Source organism: Calidris pugnax, unplaced genomic scaffold (genome assembly GCF_001431845.1).
Source record: "Calidris pugnax isolate Ruff unplaced genomic scaffold, ASM143184v1 scaffold47, whole genome shotgun sequence".
In the NCBI taxonomy this organism is placed as follows: domain Eukaryota; kingdom Metazoa; phylum Chordata; class Aves; order Charadriiformes; family Scolopacidae; genus Calidris; species Calidris pugnax.
The window spans coordinates 1,137,975-1,162,720 of record NW_015090809.1 but is presented as its reverse complement, the minus strand read 5'-3'; the positions used below and the strand labels follow the sequence as shown (position 1 = coordinate 1,162,720).

At 48.5% G+C, this 24,746-nt stretch overlaps 1 protein-coding gene across 1 annotated transcript in view; it reads right to left on the bottom strand.

The window, feature by feature from the left end:
- Positions 1-24,746, bottom strand: part of ARHGEF5 (Rho guanine nucleotide exchange factor 5) — a 45,699-nt gene that overhangs the window by 19,907 nt on the left and 1,046 nt on the right. The window lies entirely within an intron of this gene.

Sequence of the window (24,746 nt, the reverse complement as noted above, 5' to 3'; positions counted from 1 at the left end):
ATCTCCAGAGGTCCCTTTCCAACCCCGTGTGATTCTGTTACTTGGGAGAATAGGCTGACCCCCACCTCACTACGGCCTGCTTTCAGGTAGTTGTAGAGAGCAATAAGGTCTCTCCTAAGCCTGCTTTTCTCCTGGCTAAACAACCTCAGTTCCTTCAGCTGCTCCTCACAAGACTTGTGCTCTAGACTCTTCACAAAGGCACTTCCCATTGGGAGAAGCTGGGTGCCTTATTATGTGGAATAATACAGAATGTTTTCATTCAAAATTTTGTGAAAACGTCCATTAATTTTTTGCGGGGCACGGTGGACAAATTCTCCTGATCTCTTCTAATGGGCTCGTTGAGTCTTAAAAGATCTCTTTGATTTCCACAGGGGAAAGGCCTGTTCCTTACTGGGGAGCTGATGGCTCTCTTTACAGATCTCCGTGTACCTGTGTGCAACACAGAGCCTTATTGCAAATGATCACAGGAACTGATTACCAAGAAGTAGGAATGTGAAAATTCGATTAACAGATAACTGGGGCATGACACAAGATACTGGGAGGCTGTAAACTGCAGGGGTTGAGAGGGGCACTTCTGGTGCGTGTGGACATATCTACAGACTAAAGAGATTGTTTAGACCACCCCTTTAGTTTAGGAAAAAGAAAAAAATAAGTCATCTCAAGATTGTTGGCCACTTTCCCAAAGGATGTAGTGGAATTTCCCATCCTTTACTGCAGTTGAAGTTCAGACATGACAAAGCACTGGGGAATGTACATTTGGGAGATGTCTCTAAAAAGGATGGTAGAATCTGATTCACTGCTTTTATCTTTCTGGCTTCTACCTATCCCACGACACATAATGCCTGCTTTAAAAGACATGAGAAGGAGACAAACCCTAGTGGCTCCCCTCCCTTTTCTTCTGCTTTTGGGATGCTTTCTCTAGCGTTCCAACTCAATTTTCTCTATTCCTTATCCCCTGCTTATCAGAAATGGCTTATAAATTGCTGCTTCACATACACCAGGTACCCTCACAGTCCTATCAGAGCTTGTAATTTAGCCCCGAAGGATCTTGCTGCAATGTGGAGCCACAGTCAGACTTACCCCTGAACAAAGCTTCAGTGTTCTACTTACTCATCCTGTCTTACAGCTGCCGAAGCTTCCAGACACAAATGCATAGTCCTGCACCTTTTGGTCAGAGAAACCATCCAGCATTTCTTCAGGTGAAAAAAGCCCACTAGCTGTCACAAAAGCCCCAAGGCTTTGGAACTCTGGAGAATTCACAGAGCTTGTGCAAAAAGAAACAATTTTTCTTGCTCTAAACAGACAACCAAATCTATACACTTTTTCTTCTTCTGGCATTCCTAACTTCCTTACAATTTTAAGAATAGTGTTTTTTCCAAAGTGTCAACTTTGTCCTGTTGGGGGGCATGTGAATGTGTGACAATTTCAATTTGGGAGGCTCACCAACAGAGAAGAGAAAGCCTCTCCAAGAGAGAAATCTTTGATATCAATGGTGATTTCCTTGTGCTGGAGTAGCTCTATAGTCACCCGTAATTTTTTCAGAGCCCACAGAAACAGTAAAAATAATAAGGGCATGAGTACATCTGGACTAATTGTCTCAGTTAACCCCAGGGCCAGGGCATGCCTGACCTGAAAGCTGGTTCAGGCTTATATTTTTCCATACATCAACTGAAACAGAACACCTGCTCTGAAAGCAATGAGCCCATACTCTGGAGTTAGAACTGAAGTGTTATACCCACCTTAATCACGGGGACTGTCATCATCTTATAGCTTTAAAAAGTTGGGGGAAAAACTGAGTTAACTAATTGAGTTAGCTCATCAGTTAACTTTGTTCCTGAGTATTCTTCTTCCTCATGGAATCCTTGATGATTTTTATTTTTTTTACTGTAAAGATAATCTTTCTTACAAAGCCAGGATTACTCAGCCGTTTAGACTTTTTCCTCCAAGTAGCAAATAGTTGTAAATAGGTATACCTTTAATAAATAGTATGTTTCAAAGAGATACGTCCATTCTGAAAGTCCCCACAGGGTCTCTGCCACATCTGACTGTTAATAGCCAACTACTTTGGTGCTGCTAAACCACCTTTTGAAACTGCTGCACACGGGAAGGGAGGACTTGCAGCACAGAAACAAGAGAGCTTGGCAGAGCACAGAAAGCAGCAGGATCATAAACTTGTAAGCAGCCACCTTGTCCAAGACAGGATCGCAGAATCCTAAACCACCTTTTGAAACTGCTGCACACGGGAAGGGACAGGGCTGTCAGGAAGGACTTGCAGCACAGAAGCAAGAGAGCTTGGCAGAGCACAGAAAGCAGCAGGATCATAAACTCATAAGCAGCCACCTTGTCCAAGATAGGATCACAGAATCAGTCTTCATGGTTGGAAAGGACCTCTGAGATCACTGAGTCTAACCACACACACACACACACAAGACCCCCACAATCTCGGGCACTAGAGCATGCCCTGAAGCTCCACATCTACACGTTTCTTAAATACCTCCAGGGATGGGGACTCAATCAACTTTACCTGTGTTGTCCTCAACAGGTACGTCTACCCTTCCTTTAACAAAGGTTCCATGATCACATCAGATCAGCCTTGTGCTACACTGCTCTTAGCTCTTCCTGCCACCCAACTTGAGTCTCCCCTCCTACGTGACTGGAAAAGCACTGATAATCACACCTAATACAGACAGCTTTCAAAAACAGGCTTCCTGGGAGCAGAAAGGCCGTTTGGGGAGATGGGTGGTCTTGGACACAAGCTGATGGCAAAGACAGGTTTACTATTAATAAAGACAGGGTGGCCTATATGGTCTGAAGAACAAGATCCTCAAACTCAAGCCCACAGTCGATGAGGGGAAGAAGCACCTCTTACTCACCGTGCTGCTACAGATGTACACAACACGGGATTTCCTCTTATTGAGCTCAAAGACGCCGTTTCCACTTCCCTGGCTCGGTTGCAAGGGACCTGCACAGGTGGAAGGAGAAGTTTCAAGCTGCATTTGGAGGAGTTCCAGGATGATACTGGGAGACAGGGCAGAGGGAGGCGCACAGCAGATCAACACCGGAGGCTGCCAAGTGAGATTTGTCTCATGGTTATTACTGCCAGGTGTTTTGCACACCTCGGGGAGAGCGAGCGAGAAGCTTTGGGAAGTGACGCAGAAGGGACAGGCAAACTTTCTGCAGAGACAGCAGGGGAGGACGAACGCACCTCATCAGGGAAAACAGCCAAGCTCCTGCTTGAAGGGCTGGTTCACTGCAGTGAAAGACACAGATGTCTCCTCAATAAGGATTTAATGGAGATGGGATGGAGCACTGGGACCAGTTCTGGGCTCCCCAGCTCCAGAAGAACAGGGAACTGCTGGAGAGGGGACAGCAGAGGGCTACAAAGATGATGAGGGGCCTGAAGCATCTCCCTTATGAGAAGAGGCTGAGGGACTTGGGTCTTTTTAGTCTGGAGAAGAGAAGGCTGAGGGGGGATCTGATCAATGCCTATAAATACTTAAAGGGAGGTGTCAAGAGGATGGGGCTGGTCTTTTTTCAGTGGTGCCCAGGGACAGGACAAGAGGAAATGGGCACAAACTTGAATATGAAGTTCCCCTTAAATAAGAGGAGGAACTTCTTTCCTGTGAGGGTGGCAGAGCCCTGGCAGAGGCTGCCCAGGGAGGTGGTGGAGTCTCCTTCTCTGGAGACATTCAAACCCCACCTGGACACGTTCCTGTGGGACCTGCTCTGGGTGGACCTGCTCTGGCAGGGGGGTTGGACTAGATGATCTCCAGAGGTCCCTTCCAACCCCATGTCATTCTGTGATTCTGGGAGAGAAAATAATAGAACAAGACTGACTGCACCTGTAGCCTTCACATTCGGAGGAGCTACATACTGGAAGAGGTGGCCTGTGGGGCACTGCTGTATTATGCTCCTGCTACAGGTCAGTTTGGCCCTCCACCAGAGGAAAACCCAGGAGACCCCCAGGAGCTGGGCAAGCCAAAGCAAACTTTCAATTAGCATTTGCAGTTGGGACGGTAACATGACAGAAGCACCACAACCCCACCTGGAGCACTGTGTCCAGCTCTGGAGTCTTCAACATAGAAAGGACATGGACCTGTTGGAACGGGTCCAGCGGAGGGCCACGAAGATAATCAGAGGGATGGAGCACCTCTGCTATGAGGACAGGCTGAGAGAGCTGGGGTTGTTCAGCCTGGAGAAGAGAAGGCTCCGGGGAGACCGTAGAGCAGGCTCCCAATACCTGAAGGGAGCTACAGGAGAGCTGGGGAGGGACTCTTTGTCAGGAAGGGTAGTGACAGGACAAGGGGTAATGGGTTTAAATGGGAAGAGGGGAGATTTAGATTAGATACCAGAAAACAGTTCCTTCCTGTGAGGGTGGTGAGACACTGGAACAGGTTGCCCAGAGAAGCTGTGGCTGCCCCATCCCTGGAGGGGTTCAAGGCCAGGCTGGATGGGGCTTGGAGCAACCTGCTCTGGTGGGAGGTGTCCCTGCCCAGGGCAGGGAGGTTGGAACTGGATGAGTTTTGAAGGTCCCTTCCAACTCTAACCATTCTGTGATTCTAACCACACAGGAACATATCTGGCAACTGCCAGCTAAAGGCAGGCTGTACAAACTCTCCCAGAAACCTCGCCGTTACAGCTGTTGGGGCTTTGCTGCTCTTTGACATCTCTCTGGATCAGACGTAGAAGGTGCCATCTCTCCCTCTGCTCTAACACTACTTCTCAAGGGAGTTGCTCTGATAGCCCCTGTGTAGATAAAGCTAGCCATACTCTTCTCCCAAGAGGGCTTGGAAATCCGGGGCTTCAGCTCACACACACACAGCTATTGCCTGAATCATAGGTAATTCTGGGTGCACAAACTCCCTGCGAGCTGGAACCGTGAGAGGGAGCAGCAGGCCACACACCAGCAGGAAAATAAAAGGGGCAACACTTGATCATACAGCAGCAAGGAGCACAAAATCTGGGAGAGGAAGGTGGCCAGCTACATAAAAGGGGACAGCACTGAAAGCACTAGTGGACAACGCAATTCCTACGATGACGCACACACACACACATCCATCCACAGCTTTCCCAGACTACAAAAGGCAACGTGAATGTCATACTTCCTTCCAGTGTGGGTTAATTCACCTGGCTGGAGATGACAAACACTTCTGGTTTTAAATAGAAAGTACCTCACCTTCCCTTCCCCCCGCCTCCAACAAACAAGAACGGAGCAATAACAAGTGCTATCAAGCACAGACAAGCCCTTCAGCTAGCCAGGAAACAAGGCAACACTGAATTAAGTGGAGCCCTGAGATCCTCCTCCTCCTCCAAATCCAGGGAGAAACCCAGCTTTTCAGCGTGCCCCCTTCACCCTCCTCATGCGGCGCTGGCCTCAGCCCCCATGGGGTGGTGGGATGTGTTCCCCATCCTGCTCCCCCTGCCATGGGTGCCAGGGTGCCCACTCACCCAGGGTGCTGCAGACACAGTCCCAGCAGAGAAAGACCTGCCCTGCAACCACAGGCTGGACCTGGCCACCAGGAACGCTCCGCACCCCACCGGGCTGCCGGTGGGCACACTCTCCCCAGCTCTCCTCATTGCCTTCCAACGGAGCAGAGGGAGCTTCTGGCCGTGAGAGGAGAAAGCCATTCTCAACAACCTTGGAGCAGCGTGGATAGGCACCAATTTTCTTGTTAAAGCAAAGGTTTTCCCAAGCAATCCGTCACTCGGGCATAACCCCACCTGGAGTGCCACATCCAGCTCTGGAGTCCTCAACACAGAAAGGACATGGACCTGTTGGAACGGGTCCAGAGGAGGGCCACAAAGATGATCAGAGGGATGGAGCACCTGAGGGAGCTGGGGTTGGTCAGCCTGGAGAAGAGAAGGCTCCGGGGAGACCTTAGAGCAGCCTCCCAATATCTGAAGGGAGCTACAGGAGAGCTGGGGAGGGACTCTTTGTCAGGAAGTGCAGTGACAGGACAAGGGGGAACGGTTTTAAATTGGAAGAGGGGAGATTTAGATGAGATACCAGAAAGAAATTCCTTCCTGTGAGGGTGGGGAGACACTGGAACAGGTTGCCCAGAGAAGCTGTGGCTGCCCCATCCCTGGAGGGGTTCAAGGCCAGGCTGGATGGGGCTTGGAGCAACCTGGTCTGGTGGGAGGTGTCCCTGCCCAGGGCAGGGGGGTTGGAACTTGATGATCTTTAAGGTCCCTTCCAACTCTGACCATTCTATGATTCTATCCTTGGTGTAGAAATGCCAAAGCCAGCACCAAGTGCTGCAGCCCAAGCAGGAATGAGCTCCATGTAGGCTGTAACACCCACCCGAGGGGCAACAAGGCTGCCCCGACACCTTTCCTGCTATTTCAGCTCAGCTTAATCATCCCCGTCACACAGTTCAGATAACACTTCAAAAGGAGTTGGGTCAGTGGGGGCAAGCTGGGAGCCTGGCTTTCTCCATACAAAACCCAGAGCTCGCCATGCAGAAGAATTACCACCAGTCACCATGCTGTCTTTCAGTTCAGTGAGACACAGGAAAGGGGTCGTTGCAAGTGCTCTAACACAAAGCCTGCCCGAGAGCAACCCTCAATTTTTATTTTGACACAGCTACGACTTTGATGCCACGCTTTCTGACGCCCCCTCCACAAGAGGGAATCCTCTGCAAAGAAATAGCTACCGATCTTCATGCACCACCCTGGGCAGCTCTATCACTCTACAGCCCGTGGAGAGCGGTGAAGGAGCGAGGTCAAAACTCTTGAGCTCAGGAAGAGATTACACAGGGCACTAGAGATAAGAATGAAGGAGGGAAATAACCTTACGTGGAGAAATCTTTGAGGGTATGGAGCACGGATGGACTTTGCTGAAGGAAAGAACATACAGAATAAGAAAAGCAATCTAAAACGGTATGTGCCAAAATAACATAGAGTCTACCACTGTGCTGAACATCTATGTGCTGTTAGTATTCTGGGAACTAGGAGTTGCCTCAAGCGTTTTGGTCAAGGGGTGGAAAAAAAAAATCCAAACCTGTCGATAGCACCCGTTCTCCTGGTAATTGCACCTGAGCCACTACTGAATCTGGGGAAAAGTGAAGGAAACCTCCCAGTCACACCAGTGCAGGCAGTTTGCCTGAATTTTAACACTCCCGGTAGCATCTCGCTAGTTTTCACTCACGGTTGGCACTGTCAAGATACACCAAACTTATTAATTGCTGAAAAAAATAAGGAAAACCTTTCCTACATGTGTTTCAAGTGGGTTACAATGCTTAATGCTTACTTAAAAAAAAAAAAAAATATAACACCAAAGAAATACGCTGGGTAGAACAAAATTTCATTTTGGAAGTTGCTACTGAACATTTGCCAAACAGCAAGTGTAGACCACGGCTTGGATTGCACGTTGCACTTCCCAGGGATGCTATAAAAATCATTCAGTCTGAAGACAAAATGGGGCCACCTGTATACCAAAAAACCTGGCTCACTTTAGGCAGAGATTAAGTTTTATGTTCATAAAAGCACTGGATAAGCCCTGACATTCTGCAGTCTTCTAGGATGGGAATAAATGAGAATGGTGTGTAGTTCTCGCTGCTGTAGCTTTAGTAGAAACACTATTGACACTACTGGGTGGACAGAGGAAGAATTCTCATAGTAAAAGTAATGTACAGCGTCACTGTAAGTTGCTCTAACCACTCTCTCTACAAACTTTGGGAGATGGAGAAATGACTTACAGAAACATCTGGGGCACAAAAGAAGGCAAGGATTTCTGAGATGTAAGCTATGCTACGCAGTCTTGGCTACCAGCAGCATGCTATATGCATTCCTAGACAGCAGGTTTGCTATAAACTAGAGGAGCTCTCAGCTTCTCTTTAGACAGAGTGATTCAGGACCTAGGATGGGAGAGATTCTCCAGCGAGAGGCAGAAATTCTGTAGTCTCTTACTGTAATACAGAAGCACGAGCCAGAATCCCACGCTGCCGTTTTTGAGTCTCAGATGAAAGAATGCTAATGTTTGCACCGAACCATTTTGACAGATGCAAATGCCATTAAAACATCAAAGGGCTTGGAAACACACTTGAAAGCTTGGCCTTGCCCGGACTGCGCAGCGGAACCATTGCTGAGCGCAGTTGTTGTCACGTTACCTGTACCAGCCTTGACTACAGTCAAGCTTCGGGTAGATAAGGAGAAACAATATTCAGTCAACTCAACCGGGACACACCGTCCTCCCCTGCAGAAAGGCCCTCCAAAGTTACCCTGTCTGATATTCTTGGCAAACGCCTAATATAACCTCTTCCACAGCCAGATTAAGTTCTACTTTGAAAACTGCAAGGCCTCTCGCCCTTGCGGATGGCTGTTGGAGCCCTACAGAACAGAAGAGATGAAGTTGGATTAGCAATAGGGGATGACCAACATGCTATAGAGCAAAAACATACCCAGCCACGAATACACAGGCAAAACGCCGCTTTTCTCTCAATAGCTAAAGCAAATCCCATGCAACCAAAGCAATTCCTAAGATACCAACAAACCCGTGCTTGTATGTCATACCGTGCTTACAACTTCTACCAGCACAACTCCACCAGCCCTAACAGAAACCTCTACCTTGTATCTGGCTTCAACAGTTAGTACCATCAACTGGAGATAAGAATAAAAAAAAAAAAACCAACGTTGGTATCAAAATACCATGACACAGCAACTATAACAAAAAAAAAAAAATAATCTAGAGTTCATTTGTCCTTTTTGTGTTTTTAGAACACATTTTCAGCTCCCCACAGCATTTTAATTACTTTATGCCTCCAGTAATAAGACTTACAAAAAAAAAAAAGTGAAAGAAATGCTATGAGACTTGTATCATAACCAGAAATACTTGGTAATACGGTAACAGAGGTGCAGCTTTGGACTGAAAAGTGCAGCTAAAGGGGGGGGAAAAAAAAAAAGAAAAAAAAAAAAAGTCCATCCAAAAGGGATGTAGGGATGTGTGTGCGGAAAACAGGTTTTGGTACAACCCACCCTGAACCCAGCTTTTCAGGGAATGAACCATTCTTTCTTGGAAATTTAATTGGCATAATTAAGATCGAAGCAGCTCACAAGCACAATGAGCCATGTTTGCTATTGGGAGCAAAACGTAGTAGATATAAATAAAATAAATAAAAAGTAGATATAAAAGAAATGTAAATGTGGGAAAGCACCAGCAAGGACCCCTTCCCTCTCCCCGTGGAAAAATAGCTTCACACACCCAAAGCCACAGGAATTGTGTGGGTGCTGAATAGGAAGGTACTAATGCAAACACATGGAAAACTTGTTGTTACTCATGGTGTAACGCCTGCACGGCCAACTGGCGTAGGTTTATTGTGCGCATCACAGTATTTTCTGTTTTTCATATAGTCCCACTTCCTAGAATCATGTGGTTACATGAGAATTTTGGCTTATAATTAAGAAAAATGCATGTCTGGCCTTCAAGGGGTGTGGAACAGGCCTGAAAAACAAAGTATGGCTCGAAAGTTAGATCTTGCTGTCTGGGTTTATCTTAATTTTTTTTAAGCCAAAATGTTAAGGCTTATCTTGTGACTAATGAGAGCAAGGGCATCTTCTCCTTTCCCCCTCTGCCCGATCACTGTTTTTTCATTGTTGGGACTGATGACACTGAACTTATCTGCAGAGTATTGAGGTGTGATCCACTGAGCTACACAAGCTACCAAAAACTAAAAGACGGATGGAGAAATATGCTCTGGTGTAACTGATTTAACAAAGATGAATAATCAAATTAGGCCCAACTTAGATATTGGCAAATATCCTGCAAAATTCATCTGTTTATGGTCCAGCCCTGAAAAGACGTAGAGCTCCTTCAATTCCTTCTGCTGCTGCTGACTCTACAGACCGCCCAACGTCACACCACCTGCAATCAGGTCCTAATAAATTCCATTAAGCTTGGACACAGTGCCCTGAAATCCAGAAGAATGAGTTACTACACATTCAGATTGCTGCCACCTCCTCCGACGCGCCTGCGACCATATGTGAGCCAGCTCAGGGAGTGATATCTAGCCGAAAAAACAAGCCAGGAGGAGAACGATGGGTAGCAGCCATGAAGGTGTGACCACAGGAAAAGAAAATAAAAATACATGAAAGTAAAAAATTACAGTTCCCTGCGGCAGCTCTACCTGCAGACGTACAAGGGGTAGCAGCAACAGCAAGGACTGGAGAGGAACAAGAGGCTGAGCGACGGGCTGGCGACCAGGAAAGCACAAACGTGGACTTAGACCTAAGTTATGGAGAAACCACACCCAGGATCCACAAGCAAGTCCCTGACGCTCCGGCGTAGGTGTCCTGCCGCGTGTGACTGCCAAGAGCTTCCAACACCAGAAATAGGTGCTCCCTGGCCAGCCCACGCAGGACCGGAGCAGCAGCACAGCAGGGAAAATTCACATTTTCAGTGCCAGCCCTCTGCTAGTATCATGTTTGCTACCGTTTCAGGTGAGAAGCAAGATATTCTCATCAGATTTACAGACGTTTCCAAAGGAGACATTAATTTAGAGTTTAACATTTCCTTGTTGCTTTATTGCCACTGACTGTACCGGTCCCATGAACCCAAACGTGGCTTTCTCTCCTCAGCCAAAGACTGGGTATAAAAGGCCACTGGTGGCAGGCAGATCAACTGGAAGGAGCCAGCCCCCTGTCATCAACTTGGTAAAACAATTAACAACAAGAAGGACACACTAGGGAAAAGCCCTGGAAATGTCCTCCCGCCCTCTCTGCAAAGTCTAGCATGGAAATACTCCAAATCACAGTGTCACAGAATCTTCATGGTTGCAAGGGACCTTTGGGATCATCGAGGCCAACCACCAAAAAAAAAAAACCAACACAACGAAAAACAAACAAACAACAACAACAAAAAAATATCACACAAAATACCACCCCACAAACACACACAAACCAAAAATCTCAGCCCCTAGAGCATGCCCTGAAGAGCCACGTCTACACGTTTCTTAAATCCCTCCAGGGATGGTGACTCCACCACCTCCCTGGGCAGGCTGTTCCAGTGCCTGACCACCCTCTCAGGAAAGTCATTCTTCCCAATATCTAATCTAAACCTCCCCTGCCCCAACTTCAGACCATTTCCTCTGCTCCTGCCATTATTCCCTTGGGAGAAGAGACTGCACAACACCTCTCTATCACCTCCTCTCAGGTAGTTGTAGAGGACAATGAGGTCTCCCCTCAGCCTTCTCTTCTCCAAACTAAACATGCCCAGTTCCCTCAGCCTCTCCTCGTAGGACTTGTTCTCCAGACCCCTCCCCAGCTTGGTGGCTCTCCTCTGGACACACTCCAGCACCTCCATGTCCTCACTACAGTGAGGGGCCCAGAACTGAACACAGCCCTTGAGGTGAGGCCTCACCAGTGCTGAGTACAGGGGCACCATCCCTGCCCCAGTCCTGCTGGCCAGGCTGGTGCTGATCCAGGCCAGGATGTTGGTGGCCTTCTTGGCCACCTGGGCACACTGCTGGCTCATGTTCGGCCGGCTGTTCACCAACACCCCCAGGTCCTTTTCTGCTGGGCAGCTTTCCAGCCACTCTACCCCAAATGGAAGTGGAGGGGAAGATGTTTTTGTGACCCTGTCCTTCAGAACAAGTGGTGAAAAGTGTAAATGAAGGTTTTAAATGGGGTAACTGATACGCATCAATCTTATGAAACACTTTTTGTAACTAGCTTCACCAATTACCATTACCTTATTTCAAAGTTTGTAGTCATAATTACAACTCATAGATGTTGTAGTTAAGATTTAGCATTAGTTCCTAATTCTGTAATTAACACAGCATATAATATTAAAAAAAAAAAAAGTAGAGCCCTACAGGTACAACCTTCAAAAAAAACACTGTAAGAAATAGCACAGGCAGATCAACAATACTGATATTCCCTATTTCAGCAATATTTCCCCTTGGTTGTCAATGGGTGAGAATTATGCCCGCATACTTTCACATGCAGTACAGCTCCAAGCCTGTATTACTTAAAAGCATAGATTTTATACCAGCTCGGAAATATCACCAGCATTTCTGTAAGTTACTAACCACAAGATTTTCCCCATTTCAATAATTAAATGAGTTTCAATGAATAAGGAACAGCTATAGATATTTTAACCCTTCCTCCTTCCATTTTCATTTTCCTGCATATAAATGAGGGGGCAGAGTCTGCTTCCCACCACTACCCTTCACAGTTTCCTAAAATAGCACTCTTTGGTGGCTCCACGGCTCTTTGGATATTAGCTGAGCAATCAAAATCCTGAGATTGCCCTTTGGCAGTCGTTGAAGACAATGACTCTGACTGCACTGGCCTATGGCTTTCTTTTTCTCAACTCTATGGCATGAAAAACTACCTCTCTCTTTCCCCTCCCAGGTCTCACCCTATCAGACGGCCATGCAGAGGAGTAAAGTAAGGTCTCTGTGCCCTATATTCAGCCCAAGCTCATGACTTCAGTGTGCTAGTGAGAAACTAAAACATGAGGCAATGTAACTCTTAACAGTCACCGTGACTAATAGTGTAATACAGACCCAATACAATTCCATTTACCTCTTTTATGACATGATCACAAAATAATCATGGAACCGTAGAATTGTTTAGGTTGGGAGGGACCTTAAAGATCATCTAGTCCAACCATCAACCTAACTCTGATAAAAAAAAACATCAGTAAATCATGTCACTAAGCACTATGTCAACCCATCTATTAATGACTCCAGGGATGGTGCCTCAACCACCTCCCTGGGCAGCCCATGCCAAGGTTTAATAACCCCTCCCTGGGCAGCCCATGCCAAGGTTTAATAAAGGTGTTAAAATTTTTCCTAATATCCAACCTGAACCTCCCCTGGTGCAACTTGAGGCCATTTCCTCTTGTACCATTCCCTGCTCCTTGGGAGAAGAGACCGCCCCCCCCCTCTCTACACCCTCCTTTCAGGTAGTTGTAGAGAGCGAGAAGGTCTCCCCTCAGCCTCCTTTTCTCCAGGCTGAACACCCCCAGCTCCCTCAGCCTCTCCTCACAAGACTTGTTCTCCAGACCCCTCACCAGCTTTGTTGCCCTTCTCTGGACCCGCTCCAGCCCCTCGATGTCTTTTTTTTTTTGTGGCAAGGGGCCCAAAACTGGACACAGTACTCGAGGTGGGGACTCACCAGTGCCCAGTACAGCAGAGGAATGCAAAGTCCTTGGTACACTCACATCCACCAACCTACGCAAGCATGCACGCTATATCCTAATTTAAGCTGTGCATACTTTAGCATGAATGAGAAACTTCCCCTGGGAAGCTATAGGCACCAGTTAAATGAAATCTAAGACTCAGCTCACTGCCTTTCCCATTACCTGCAACGTGCTTTGATCAGTGGGGCATAAATAAACACATAAACACCCCATGTCTCCTGAGTTCAATGAGATCCAGCAGAGTTCCTCCAGTTCAGCCTCGCAGGCAGCTGTCATAACTTCTGACACTGCCCATTAAAGTCACCTAAACAAGTTTATCAGACTTGGCATGCAGCAAAATGTTTCACTGTGCTTAAAAGAGAAAAAAATAAAATTTAAAAAGAGAAAATCATTACAGGCAACAGCAAAGAGTACAATCTGGTATGATTGCTGGAAGTCGGGAAAGCTAAGAGCCACAGAGGTGTTTAAAGAGGGAAAGATTGGGAGAGTATTAGGAAAGGAGGTGACAATGTCATAGAATCATAGAATGGTTTGGGTTGGAAGGGACCTTAAAGACCATCCAGTTCCAACCTCCCTGTCCTGGGCAGGGACACCTCCCACCAGACCAGGTTGCTCCAAGCCCCATCCAGCCTGGCCTTGAACCCCTCCAGGGATGGGGCAGCCACAGCTTCTCTGGGCAACCTGGGCCAGGGTCTCACCACCCTCACAGCAAAACCCCTTGTCCTGTCACTGCCCTTCCTGACAAAGAGTCCCTCCCCAGCTCTCCTGTAGCTCCCTTCAGATATTGGGAGGCTGCTCTAAGGTCTCCCTGGAGCCTTCTCTTCTCCAGGCTGAACAATCCCAGCTCTCTCAGCCTGTCTTCATAGCAGAGGTGCTCCATCCCTCTGATCATCTTCCTGGCCCTCTGCTGGACCCGTTCCAACAGGTCCATGTCCTTTCTATGTTGAGGACTCCAGAGCTGGACACAGCTCCACTGGTCAGTGGACCATGCCCAAGGGGGAGGGAAGAGTCAGAACTCTACTTAGAGACTTGTTCCCAAACACCCTGCTGTATGGAAAATGGGTCTTCAGCCTTACCTCTGCCAGACTGATGTACTTGAGGAACCCAGCTTTCAGCACAAACGTTTGCTGACTGTTACTGAAGCCAGCACCTTGCCTCTGCTGTGTGTGTGACAGCCAGCTAGTCAGCACATTAGCAAACAGACAGGGGGCACAAAGGGAGCAACTTTTGCAAGCCCCTGGGCTCAACAGGACAGAAGAACGGCAAGTGAGGCACAAAGCTGAGGACAAGACAAGGGAGGTCCCAGCCTCACAGCAGGCTGAGGCAGTGGTCCTTGCCTAGGAGGGGTAGCAAAGCAGGAGGCTTTAACAAGCCAAGGTCCAGCAACTGTTTTATCAGCAACAGCTTTGATGGAGCACCTCTCCTATGAAGACAGGCTGAGAGAGCTGGAGTTCTTCATCCTGGAGAGGAGAAGGCTCTGGGAAGACCTTAGAGCAGCCTCCCAATATCTGAAGGGAGCTACAGGAGAGCTGGGGAGGGACTCTTGGTCAGGAAGGGCAGTGACAGGACAAGGGGAAACGGTTTTAAACTGGAAGAGGGGAGATTTAGATTAGATACCAGAAAGAAATTCTTTGCTATGAGGGTGGTGAGGCACTGGAACAGGTTGCCCAGAGAAGCTGTGGCTGCCCCATCCCTGGAGGGGTTCAAGGCCAGGCTGGATGGGGCTTGGAGCAACCTGGTCTGGTGGGAGGTGTCCCTGCCCAGGGCAGGGGGGTTGGAACTGGATGATCTTTAAGGTCCCTTCCAACCCAAACCATTCTATGGTTCTGCTCAGTGACAGACCCCGCAGCGCTGACAGCTGTATCTGGCTACAACTCGCTGCCACGAGGCTGTCGAAGTGAAGAACAGCCCCACACATCTCAATGTGACAAATCAAATCTGTCACCCTTGGCAGCGCTTTACACGGGAGGTATGACACAGATCACAGTAGATCAGCTCCCAGGACGCAATCACATTAAAAGAAGATGCAATTACAGCTATTCCCACAGCAGGAGATGTCAGCGTCACCGCTTTTGTCACACACACACACACGGGAAACACCCTGCACTCTGAACTTTTGGCTATTCCTGCTCTACCAGCATTTGTCCCAACAGAAGGTGATAAAGGTGCATCCACAGGACTGCTGCTTCAAGCTTCTACTAACAGCTACAGCTTATGAAGAGTTAAACACAGTCATGGTCACCTAGAAATTTCAAGCTAGTAGGTCCACAAAGGACAACTAAGATCATCAGTAATATAACACAGGCTGAAAGGGGAAGGAGCACATTAAGATAAGTAGGAGCTCTCCCTCCTTCAATTCCCCACTTATGGTCATTTGTTAAAGGAAGCTTAATTATAAGCACTTTTCCCTATTCCCACCCCCACCAAGGCAACCCAGAACTGAGCCTTCATCCCCACCCCTCATCCAGCAGAATCGCCAGTTCCTAACTCAGTTGGTTTCCAGCAGTTTCTGTCCCTCTGGAGGGTTATCTGCACAACTGAGGTAATACTGACCCCTCCTACCTCAGGCTCTGAGGATTAGTCAGGGAGCGGCTGCTCGGTGGAATGAATATGCAAAGCCCTGTTATAAACTCTGTACCTGATTGCAACCACAAGCAAAGCCTTATTTAAGCAATCCCTTCACCAACAAAAATATATCAATTGCCCATTCTGTTCCTTCCGTGTCTTCTGCCTCCAAGCTCTTCAACATACAAAATCCTTTACCAAGATCTTTCCCTGCTGTGCTGCAGGGATGCAAAGCACAAACAATACACACATTTTTCACACAAAGTAGCATCCATAATTACTTGTTTCAGCTCATTTTGGATCAGTATTACCCTGGTAACATACTTCTTGTACTGTAGGGATTTCACTGCCCAGGCAATGAAAGTCCCCATCCCACGATCTCACGCGTGTCAGATACTCACAGTTGTCTACTTCTCATTGTGTCCACATTCAGGTGAGACCCTTTCTGCAATTCCATCAATTCTATGAACTTAGAACATACAGCATTGGATATTCCTTGCTACCTCTAAGCACGAGACTATCTCTCTACCAAATCATTCTTTAAAACTAGGTTGGTGCTTTTACACGTGCTTACTTCAAAACATCTGCGTGTGCTTCCTGCATCTGTTAGTGAGAGAAAAGTGATTTCTTTCTCTTTAAATGCACTTTGTTCATTCTTTTGCATTGTCAAAACCAAACTGTGTACAATGCCATCTTTTAAATTAACTTATCAAAGGAAACACGCTAGTAAAACGTAATAAATTTCAGGGCAGATTTACTTTCACATTGCCTTGCTGAACTTGTGATTTCTAGCCATGCCAGTTTCCATTGCTCCCTCGTGACTGGTCAGAGCACAGATTACAGTGACACAACTGGCATGCCTGGCCTTGCTCTTCCAGGATAAGGCACATTTCATTGCTCCAGCATACGTTCAGATCGCTCCTCTTCCTTTCTCTGCACCTCTCTGAAATGAAACAGCTCATTTTACTCATTGTGCAAGGGCAGGAAGCCAAGGTGGACTGCAGGAGCAATGCCAGAGGAAGCCCACCTTCCCAGATGGCACAGGACTCCAGACTGAAATGAAAAGCATTGACCCTGTGCCTATGGGAACACCTTAGAGCTTCTCTTTCAAACCCCACCACGTGCACTAAGAGAACGTCCCCTCTTCCCAGCGCTGCCCAGAGATGACGGAGAGAGCGACAGGGCAGGAAGGTATTTCCCATCCTTCCACACAGCTCCAGGCGGGGCGTTAAGAAGTTACTGGGTGATTTGAGGGGTTAAACCCATCTCTCTCAATCACTCACACATTTAGGAAAACGTCCCATGACCCATCATTTTCTATAAAAATAGGGGTACTTCCTGCTTCTCTTCACATCTCTCTGCCCCGAGATCTGTCAGGGCTGTGTGTTGAATTGGAGCCTTCTCAGTGCTACCCACTCCGTCTATCCCCAGCCTCTTCTTGCCTGTACCTGAGACCTGCCCTTCCAGGAGACAAAACTTTTCCTGGAGAGAGGTAAAGAGGGGAGAGACAAGTGTATCATTCTAAAAACAAACAAAAGATCTATCAGCTATATTATACTCAAACTCAAGCCTGAAATATCTCCATGTGCAAAGTGAGTTACAGAAAGAGAGAAATGGAGAGAAGGAACAAGCGATGGGAAGAGTTAATTTGCAATAGCAATTTGCAATACAAACAATCAGGACAGAATCCTCACCATTCTAAATATCACACAGTGAGACCCATCCCTGTCCTGCAGGGCTGGTGGGATATTCGGAATATCTCATCTATAAATCCAGTAACAGAGGGGAAATAGATACACACCACACCTTCTCAACTTCACTGCTACGCAACCTGACAGTCCTCACCTGTAAAAACAGATAGTTATCTCCGAGTACTTCAGAAAGGAGATTGACTCAAATGTTGCAGCCAGATTACATTTCACAGGTCTAGAGTTACCCTCAGACACCTGCATTACGGAATACCTACAGTAAGATTTCTGTGCCTAAACAGAAGCTCCGGCTTAATCCATGCCAAAAAGATTTTGCTTAGAGACCAGACCCACTGAAGACACACCTACAGCATCAGAGCTTTTGGAGGCACCAAGATGGCTATGGCATCCTCCCTTCTCCTAGGAAATGAAGTAGACCAGCAAAACCTTACTGGTGTACTCTTCCAAATTTTCCACTAGCATCCCCTCAAAGGGCAGGAATCTAATAAAGGTGTAAGGGCCTCGTTTAGATCTATCCTGTTCAAAGAATATTTGCAGGCACTTTTGATTGTTACACCTATAAATTTTTGTGAGCACCTCTCCTATGAAGACTGGCTGAGAGAGCTGGGGTTGTTCAGCCTGGAGAAGAGAAGGCTCTGGGAAGACCTTAGAGCAGCCTCCCAATATCTGAAGGGGCTACAGGAGAGCTGGGGAGGGACTCTTTGTCAGGAAGTGCAGTGACAGGACAAGGGGTAACGGTTTTAAATGGGAAGAGGGGAGATTTAGATGAGATACCAGAAAGAAATTCTTTGCTGTGAGGGTGGTGAGACACTGGAACAGGTTGCCCAGAGAAGCTGTGGCTGCCCCATCCCTGGAGGGGTTCAAGGCCAGGCTGGATGGGGCTTTGGGCAACCTGGTCTGGTGGGAGGTGTCCCTGCCCAGGGCAGGGGGTTGGAACTGGATGATCTTTAAGGTCCCTTCCAACTCTAACCATTCTGTGATTCTACATACAATAAAGCTTATGTATGCTTATTTTTTGTAGCTGTCCAGCAACACTGTAGCCAAAGCATCTTCTTGCCACCCCTCATCCCACTAGTGATGTATATGCCAGCTTAACACTGATTTGGGCATCTATTTCTATTATTAAGTGAATATGCAAGCGCAGCCATTGCAGCCACCTTGTGGCAGCTGTGAACAGCAGGTCTGCTTGTGACACAGACACGGGCCTTGCCTCACATGTCCTCTGACTTTCTCAAGGCTTCTGCAATCTGAACAAATCATGCCCTGATGTCACCAGGATCCCAATCCCCTCCCCTCTAGGGGGGTGACTTTTGGATCCTCAAACTCTGCCCATCGTGAACCGACCATGTGCCCTGGTGGCCAAGAAGGCCATTGGCATCCTGGGGGGCATCAGGAAGAGTGTCAGCACCAGGTGGAGGGAGGTCATCCTGCCCCCCTTTTGCTCTGCCCTGGGGAGGCCCCAGCTGGAGCACTGGGACCAGTTCTGGGCTCCCCAGTCCCAGAAGGACAGGGAACTGCTGGAGAGGGGACAGCAGAGGGCTACAAAGATGATGAGGGGCCTGGAGCATCTCTCCTACGAGGAGAGGCTGAGGGACTTGGGTCTTTTTAGTCTGGAGAAGAGAAGGCTGAGGGGGGATCTGATCAATGCTTATAAATACTCAAACGGTGGATGTCAAGAGGACGGGGCTGGTCTTTTTTCCGTGGTGCCCAGGGACAGGACAAGAGGAAATGGGCACAAACTGGAATATAAGAAGTTCCACCTAAACATGAGGAGGAACCTCTTCACTGTGAGGGTGGCAGAGCCCTGGCAGAGGCTGCCCAGGGAGGTGGTGGAGTCTCCTTCTCTGGAGACATTCCAAACCCGCCTGGACACATTCCTGTGCGACCTGCTCTGGGTGGACCTGCTTTGGCAGGGGGGCTGGACTAGAGGATCTCCAGAGGTCCCTTCCAACGCCATGGGATTCTGTGATTTGTCAATGAAGCTGCAGCTGTTCCTCACCTCTCCTCCCATCACAGCCTGCACAAAGCTGGGTCTGCTCACTAACGTATGACTGCACTCTGCCCACGGGTGGCACAAGCAGGGAACCACCAAGTTTGTGGATCCCACTGGGCACCACCTCAGCCTGACCCAGGTTAAGTTTTGTGTACGATCGGCAGCAGGAACTCCGGTGCCAAATGCAGTCGGAGCCCCAGCAAGGCCAGGGGCAGTGGACCTCACACGCTGAGCACCTGCACGCAGCTAGATGTTCAATTTGAGACTACAAAGAAGTAGTTTGACATCTGAATGTCACACACTTCTACGTGACTTACTGCAAATAGGATACATTCACAGGAAGCTAATTGATGGCCAGCTCTGCTTTAATGCAGTGTTCTCTGAGCAGCAGGTTCACACACTTCCTCCCACTCCAGTTCATTTCTCATATAGTATCCAGTTACAGTTTCTATAGCCACTCCTCCTCAACCTCCTCTAGCTTCAGAACACCCTCTATTTTGTATATGTTTACATATGTGTGTCTATTTACATGCATACATTTGTACACATGTCATGGTAATCACTTTCCCCCCTTTTTAATTTTTCCCACTATTAAAACCAATAGCCCTGCCCCTGACCTTGCACTGAACTTGGACCAAAGTCATGGGAATTTCGTCTTTGGCTTCATCCAGCTGCAATCCAGCCCCCAGACCGTGAGCTCAAAACTTGTCTCCACCACAGGCTCAGTTCTACATCTCCTGTCGCGTTCAGCGCTGCATTTGAAGGAACGGCATTTAAAACCATGGATGGGGAATGAGTTTTGTGCCAGCAAACTACTTCCACCAGAACAGGGGAGACCTCAGAGCAGCTTCCAATATCTGAAGGGAGCTACAGGAGAGCTGGGGAGGGACTCTTTGTCAGGAAGGGTAGTGACAGGACAAGGGGGAACGGTTTTAAATTGGAAGAGGGGAGATTTAGATGAGATACCAGAAAAAAATTCCTTCCTGTGAGGGTAGTGAGACACTGGAACAGGCTGCCCAGAGAAGCTGTGGCTGCCCCATCCCTGGAGGGGTTCAAGGCCAGGCTGGATGGGGCTTGGAGCAACCTGGTCTGGTGGGAGGTGTCCCTGCCCAGGGCAGGGGGGTTAGAACTGGATGATCTTTAAGGTCCCTTCCAACCCAAACCATTCTATGATTCTCTGATGAAACAAGGTTAACTAAGCTGTCCCAAAAGGGCACCCCAGCTGGCTCAGGCACTGAAAATCACCAAGAACCTCACATCAAGAACACACAAACGCATTAGCTTGCAACTTTTCTGCACTGATGAACCTTTCATAGGTATCAGTATGTCACAGCCAAGGCACAGACCTTCTTCTTTATACAATAGATGCTCTTTTCCCATACAAAGTCTAACTCCAACATACACTTCCTGACCAAACGCATAAATGCCGCTGACCTAAAACCAATCCTGGCTAAACCCACTTCTCCAAAGTCACACCTGGGCTACCGAGAAAATCAGGGCAGTCTTTCATACACATCTGCTGCAAAGGAAAGGTGAAAGAAAACATTAGCTTCCACCAAGTTTTAAGGTAAGGTGTTGCTTGTGACAATTCCTGTATCTCAAGCCTTAGTTTCACAAGTTCCTCAGCTGGCCAAAAGGAATCCCATCCTCTGCTCTCCTTGTTCCCACTCCCACACTGCCCTTTCTCTTCTGGTGGTATAGGCACGCGTGTGGTCTCACGAGGAACCAGAGCAGGGAACCAATGTGGATGACAACAGCTAGGTACGACGGCTTCTTTCAACAGCAGTGCCAGCTGAGAGGGTTTGTGCAACCACCGCCTGTTTATCTGAGCGCACGCATGTAGGAACTAAATGTACCATCCCCTCTTGCATCAAATCCAGCACAGGCACGGGGCTGCTACTAAAAGAGGTAGTCCCTCTCCACATTTCTCATGCCCAGTGGCATTCTGTCCTTCTGCATCAGACCTAGCACCCTCTGGCCACCGAGCAGGCTGAGCCAACTTCCAGATCCTGAAGTCATAGGTTTCTGTGCAGGGAAGGGGGTCAATGTTGAGTCGGAGCAGTGACTGAACTGATTTGAGGCCACTTGGGCACTAGATCCCATCCGAGGGAAGCAACAGGAGCTTGCAGTCAGGACTGGATGAGAAGGGGATCATTCCTTCAGCAGCAGCCTGTAGTTACACTGGATTAACCATCACGGGAAGCTGTACTCCAAGCAACACAAGTTAGGTCCAGAGAGGGGATTCTGCCACTTTACTCTGCTCTGGTGAGACCTCACCTGGAGGATTGTCTGCAGGTCTGGAGCCCTCAATATTAGAAGGATATAGACCTGATGGAGAGGGTCCAGAGGAGGGCCACAAGGATGATCAGGGGGATGGAGCACCTCTGCTACAAGGACAGGCTGAGGGAGCTGGGGCTGTTCAGCCTGGAGAAGAGGAGGCTCCGGGGAGACCTAATAGCGGCCTTCCAGTACCTGAAGGGAGCCTACAGGAAGGCTGGGGAGAACCTGTTTAGAAAGGCCTGCAGTGACAGGACGAGGGGCAATGGCTTCAAGCTGGAGGGGAACAGATTTAGACTGGAGATGAGGTGACGGTTCTTCTCTGTGAGGGTGGTGGAGCACTGGAACAGGTTGCCCAGGGAGGTGATTGAGGCCCCATCCCTGGAGATATTCAAGGAGAGGCTCGACGAGGGCCTGGGCAACCTGGTCTAGGTGGGGGTGTCCCTGCTGACTGCGGGGGGGTCGGACTAGATGAGCTTTGGAGGTCCCTTCCGGCCTGGGCAATTCTATGATTCTATGATTATTCGACGACATTTCTCTGAAAGCCCTGCCTGTGCAGACACCACAGCCACGGCTCCAAATCATGCATCATACACCATACCCGACAACAGCTCCACGGTCACCTCTTCCCAGAAGCAAGAGGTTAGCACGGGCAGCAGCTGTGAGCTCGCAGTACAGCAGGCCACCTCTTTTTGCTGGAATGTGCCATCCTGGCAGCAACAAGCCCTGTGATCCGGCAGGAAAATTTGCAGGAAGACTTTGTGGTTAGGAACCAGGCTGGACAGATTGAGATAAGGAATTAGCGAGGGTAATCAAGCCATTGGAATAATTTACCCGGGGAACCAGTGCAGTCTATCACTTGATATCTTGAAATCAAGACTGGGCACTTTTCTAATAGAATTTGGGATTTCATGCAGTGATAACCAGCTGGGAATGTGGATACCTGCTAGGGGTCAGAATAAGGTGTCTGTCCCCAGACGGCCGGTACCACAAACATCAGCTGTGTGATCACAGAATCACAGAATCTTCTAGGTTGGAAGGGACCTTAAAGATCATCTTGTCCAACCGTCAAGCTAACTGACAAAAATAGACACCCACACAACAAACAAGGAGCATCATCACTAAACCAACCTCAGGGAAGAGGGGAACAATTTCTCTCTGTACGGCCCAAGTGCTGAAACAACAGAGCACATCTACACTTGCACTGAAGTCACTTCTAAGCACTTCCTTAAAAGCCACAACGGGAGTTTGGTGAGGAGCTGCAAAGCTGAAAGGATTCACAAAACTTTACCAGGGGCGACTACTGCAATAAGCTAGCTGTGTATAATTTAGCTAGACTGTAACTAAGCAGCCAACATCAAACTGGAAAGATGACCAGGTGACAGAAAGCACAGTAAGTCTTAGAATCAAATATTCTTGGAAGAAAAAAAAAATTAAAAAGTGATTTCCATTATGAATTTGAAATCCCTTGCAGGCTCTTTCTTGAATTTTGCCAGGAATAACCAGAGTGAACATAATTTACATGAATACAAACTAATTAAATAAAACAGCCCACTTCAAACCAGACGCCAAAATAGAATACGTTAAAAAAAAAAAAAACAACAAAAAACAACACAAACCCAACCTATAGCAAAATTTGGCTCTTTACCTCTAGAAAGCACTTGAAATGTGTGAACCATGAGAGGGGATTAGCTAGATGTTCTCTTGAGTCTTAAGTCAATAGGATGAAATTTAAAAAAAAAAAAAAAAAAAAGTCTCGGGGAACAGACTTTTACCGGCAAAAACCTATCAGGCTGCACAAGAGGTTCCCAGAGGAAGCACTCGTGTCCCACCGTTTCAGACAGCAGCAACAGGAGGTTTTGGCAAGAGCACCCGCCACGAGCCCGGCCGCCTGCTGTCACTATCAATTAGATCGTGTAACCCCACTCGCAGATTTATCCAGATTGCTAGGCTACTGCCCAGCCTGCACGCTACAAATGCCACCCTCGGCCACGAGCTGGCAAAACGAGGCTCTACACAGAAGACAGCTGAGCCACTCCAAATATTAACGATAAATCAGAGTTAAGAATAACTCAGATCAGGTACAGCTTCAAGTCTGATTTACGGATGCCTCCTCCTCGCCCAACTCAGTCACAGTTCCGAAATCTGGGTCACCCATACATTATTCCTCCAAACCAAGCCACCTCCCTCAACGTGCAACCCTTTAAAAGGACCCTGCCCTTATCCGAGCCATCTCCAACAAGCCATTTGGGTTACGAGAAGCTCCAAAACACTGGAGAACCGGGTCACAAAACTCCCAACGACACGTTAAAGAGCCGGGGCTCGGTCAGAGAGGAACGGGCAGGCAGCTCAAGGAGAAGCCAACGCCATCCACATCCAGCAGCTCCTTGGCAAAGCCTGCAACAAGTCACCACAGGCGAGTCCAGCTCAGATCTCCTTCCCCCTACCCCTGTTTGCCCATCCAGGGGTGATCCAGGCCTTCTCCAACCGCTGGGAATGAAGGAAGCATCAAGCCCAAGGATAACACGGGTGCCTGTGGGGGGGGAGGACAGGTAAAACCAGAGCCCTGCCAGCTCAAAAGCCCCCCAGTAGGTCGTTTGGGGGGCTGAGGTTGCCCCCCAGCCGGGGGGGGGGGAAGGAGCTGGGAAGCCAGCGTCCCGGCAGGTACCTCGCCTTTGGCTCCTCTGCCTTCCCTTGGGTGACAGGCCATAAAAAGTCACGAGGCGCCCGGCCATGCCCAGCAAGGAGGAAAAACAACCAGGCGTCCAGAGTTCAAGCACAGCCCCGAGTCCCGTCTGTCCGTCCGTCCGTCCCTGCAACGGGGCGGCCCGGCTGGAACTGAACCCCCCCCCTCCCCATCATCCTCCCACCAAAGCGAAGGCCGTGGGATCTCTCTCTCCCTGCGTGGGAGGCACCATTTCTGTGGGAAGAGAGAGGCTCCGGCTGCCGGCGGCTCAGCCTGGGACCGGGGCCTGCGCTGCCGGGGCCCTACCTGCTGCCGGCGGCAGGAGGAGGAGGAGGAGGAGCGGGGCGGAGGGGACGGACGGGCGCTGCCGGTGGG